This window comes from Ascaphus truei, unplaced genomic scaffold (genome assembly GCF_040206685.1).
Source record: "Ascaphus truei isolate aAscTru1 unplaced genomic scaffold, aAscTru1.hap1 HAP1_SCAFFOLD_952, whole genome shotgun sequence".
NCBI lineage: Eukaryota > Metazoa > Chordata > Amphibia > Anura > Ascaphidae > Ascaphus > Ascaphus truei.
Window position 1 is genome coordinate 860 of NW_027457291.1, and position 4,141 is coordinate 5,000.

Sequence of the window (4,141 nt, forward strand, 5' to 3'; positions counted from 1 at the left end):
AGGTGGAGGAGCTGCGCTCTCGCGTGCAGGCCCTGGAGGAGAGGGATCGGCGGGAGGGGTACAGCAGTCTCACGCTCTCTGCGCTCTCTCAGGTGGAGGAGCTGCGCTCTCGCGTGCAGGCCCTGGAGGAGAGGGATCGGCGGGAGGGGTACAGCAGTCTCACGCTCTCTGCGCTCTCTCAGGTGGAGAGCTGCGCTCTCGCGTGCAGGCCCTGGAGGAGAGGGATCGGCGGGAGGGGTACAGCGGTCTCACGCTCTCTGCGCTCTCTCAGGTGGAGGAGCTGCGCTCTCGCGTGCAGGGCCCTGGAGGAGAGGGATCGGCGGGAGAGGAAGAAGTTGGCGGATGAAGAAGCCCTGAGGAAAATCAAACAAGCCGAGGAACAAATAGATCATCTGCAGCGGAAACTGACCGCTACCAAGCAGGTGAGAGTGCGGGGAGTGAGCGCGGGGAGCGAGCGCTCTAATACAGAACAGCCTAGGGAGCTGGGGGCGGGAGGGAGTGAGCGCTGGGGGCGGGAGGGAGTGAGCGCTGGGGGCGGGAGCGCCAGGGGAAGGGGAGGGAGGTGTCATGATAATGTCATGAGATATTGTGTATTTTTAATCCCTTTGGTGCTTGAGGGGTTAATGAGCTACACGTGTGTACAAAACACCAAATGCTGGGTTTGAAACTGGTCAGGACTGTTTCTGTCTGCTCTGAATGTCAAAGTATTCTGTAGAAAGGGTGGGCTTATGAGAATATGGTACCTAAGTGTGGGCCAGGTTGTTACTGGGCAGATCTGACCAGGGGCATGCTGGGATAGCATGGCAGACCTCATCTTCTGAACCAGCGCCTCTCTGGGGAAAATCCATAGCATGTGGTCAGGTACTGTATAGGATTTTCTGTTTTACCCCTTTTATGTTAAGAAGCTGTTCTGCCTTATATTGTATTTGTATATTTATTTTTTAATACCTTTTCTGTAAGTTAAGCACTGTATTTTTATATATATTAAACCATTTAATAAGTAACGCTTTGGGCTCTGAATGAACTTTGTGCACGCTGGAGAGAATAACTTGCTAAACTCAGGCACATGTTACTACAACTGATTGTGTGTTAAAGTGCATAGTTTTTCCTATAATAAACAGGGACCTGAGGCCCGGGCGGATATTTTAGTCTAAGATCTTTCATCATATCTGCATAACCTCAGGTGGTGGCGGTGGTATATTGGGACGGCTTGAGGAGAGATACAACTCATTTGAGGGACCCCTGAGTGGGTGAAGAGTGGGGCAGCTTGCGGGTTGTGTATTGATCCTTGATCCTGTAAGAGGGGATACTGTCCATTTGACGGACCTTTGCGGAGGTGAAGAGTGGTTGCGCTTGCGAGCGTCGGTATTAACCCTTGTCCCGTATACAGGTCGCGTGCTAGCACGGGGTCGTACGTGACAAATGGTGGCAGCGGTGGGATAACAATTTGTAATTTTGTTAATATCAGAGCTTTTTAGTGGTTTGCGTTTATGCCTGCGGGGATAAACAAAACATTAAAAAGTGACTGACCTGTGAGAGTCTTGCGAGAGATCACAGCTCAGTACCCCAAAGCTATTACTCAGTGCTATTTTTATAAAACATACAAGCAGACAGTTTCGTTCTCCCCCTCTTGTTTTTCTTTTGCTATCTTTTTATTTTGAGTAAAGTGTAGTGAAGTTCTGCCCAGTTTCAAACCCAGCATTTGGTATTTTGTACACAAGTGTAGCTCATTAACCCCTCAAGCACCAAAGGGATTAAAAAGCTCTGGGGAAGGGGGGGAGGGAGCGCTGTGGGAGGGAGCTCTGGGGAAGGAGGGGAGGGAGCGCTGGGGGGGGAGGGAGCTCTGAGGAAGGGGGGGAGGGAGCGCCGGGGGAGAGAGGGAGCGCTGGGAGGGGGAGGAGGGAGAGAGCGCTGGTGGGAGGGAGAGAGCTCTGGTTGCTCTGGGGGAGGGGGGTGGAGGGAGAGAACGCTGTTGGGAGGGAGCGCCGGGGGTGGGGGGGAGGGAGCTTTGGGGCACGGAGGGATGTATCAGGACTGAGATAATCCACCCGAGGTAAACCCTGCTGTAGCCAGAGTTGCGCGATGACCGCAATCCCTTTGCATGGAGGGTGTGCTCAGCAAGTCATTCTCCATCGGTTTATCGGCTGCTCTAATAGTGATCGCTGTATCCTGTATGGCTCCTTCCACCAACAGTGGGCGGCTAAGCCGGGGGGCACTGAGAAGCAGCGGTCAAATGACAGGAGGTCTTCAAGGATTGTGTGCACGTGTATATGTATGTGTATGTGTCTATCTGTATAGTGCGTGTGTGCGTGTATATGTATGTGTATGTGTCTATCTGTATAGTGCGTGTGTGCGTGTATATGTATGTGTATGTGTCTATCTGTATAGTGCGTGTGTGCGTGTATATGTATGTGTATGTGTCTATCTGTATAGTGCGTGTGTGCACGTGTATATGTATGTGTATGTGTCTATCTGTATAGTGCGTGTGTGCGTGTATATGTATGTGTATGTTTCTATCTATCTATATAGTGCGTGTGTGCGTGTTTATGTATGTGTATATATACAGTTTGTGTGAACAAGAAAGTACACCCTCTCTGAATTCTATGGTTTTACATATCAGGACATAATAACAATCATCTGTTCCTTAGCAGGTCTTAAAATGAGGTAAATACAACCTCAGATGAACAACAACACATGACATATTCATGCTAATCAAATGCCCTTGATTAATTGATCATCAGCAAGTGTGACCACCTCTATAAAAGCCGAAGTTTTAGCAGTTTGCTGGTCTGGAGCATTCAGGTGTGTGTTAACACAATGCCAATGGAGGAAAGACAGCAGCAATGATCTTAGAGAAGCAATTGTTTCTGCCCATCAATCTGGGAAGGGTTATAAGGCCATTTCCAAACAATTTAAAGTCCTTCATTCTACAGTGAGAAAGATAATTCAAAAGTGGAAAACATTCAAGACAGTTGCCAATCTTCCCAGGAGTGGACGTCCCAGCAAATTCACCCCAAGGTCAGACCGTGCAATGCTCAGAGAAATTGCAAAATACCCCAGAGTTACATCTCAGACTCTACAGGCCTCAGTTAGCATGTTAAATGTTAAAGTTCATGACAGTACAATTAGAAAAAGACTGAACAAGTATGGTTTGTTTGGCAGGGTTGCCAGGAGAAAGCCTCTTCTCTCTAAAAAGAACATGGCAGCATGGCTCAGGTTTGCAAAGTTGCATCTGAACAAACCACAAGACTTCTGGAACAATGTCCTTTGGACAGACGAGACCAAAGTGGAGAGGTTTGGCCATAATGCACAGCGCCACGTTTGGCGAAAACCAAACACAGCATATCGGCACAAACACCTCATACCAACTGACAAGCATGGTGGTGGAGGGGTGATGATTTGGGCTTGTTTTGCAGCCACAGGACCTGGGAACCTTGCAGTCATTGAGTCGACCATGAACTCTTCTGTATACCAAAGTATTCTAGAGTCAAATGTGAGGCCATCTGTCCGACAGCTAAAGCTTGGCCGAAATTGGGTCATGCAACATGACAATGATCCCAAGCACACCAGCAAATCTACAACAGAATGGCTGAAAAAGAAAAGAATCAAGGTGTTGCAATGGCCCAGTCAATGTCCAGACCTCAACCCGATTGAAATGCTGTGGCTGGACCTTAAGAGAGCTGTGCATAAACAAATGCCCACAAACCTCAATGAACTGAAGCAACGTTGTAAAGAAGAGTGGGCCAAAATTCCTGCACAACGATGTGAGAGACTGATAGTCATACAGAAAACTATTACTTCAAGTTATTGCTGCTAAAGGTGGTTCTACAAGCTATGGAAGCAGTAAGAGTGTACTTAGTTTTTCACACATGGCGTCTCCATTTTGGCTTTATTTTTGTTAAATAAATCATGACACGGTGTAATATGTCATGTGTTGTTGTTCATCTGAGGAGGCGCTGCTCTCGGAGATGGACGTGACGGGTGTGTGTGACAGTGTATGTGTGTGTGTGTGTGTGTGTGTGTGTGTGTGTGTGTGTGTGTGTGTGTGTGTGTGTGTGTGTGTGTGTGTGTATATATATATATATATATATATATATATATATATACATACAGCTCAACCCCGTTATAGCGCGGTCCTCGG

The 4,141-nt window shown here is 48.0% G+C and overlaps 1 protein-coding gene across 1 annotated transcript in view; it reads left to right on the forward strand.

Annotated features, from left to right (window-relative positions):
• Window positions 1–328: 328 nt before the first annotated feature.
• The window catches only part of LOC142486565 (E3 ubiquitin-protein ligase BRE1B-like), a 29,050-nt gene continuing 25,237 nt past the window's right edge, over window positions 329–4,141 (forward strand). The window contains exon 1 of the mRNA XM_075585141.1: window positions 329–422. The gene's annotated coding sequence lies outside the window, so the exon portion shown is untranslated. The remainder of the gene's footprint in view (window positions 423–4,141) is intronic.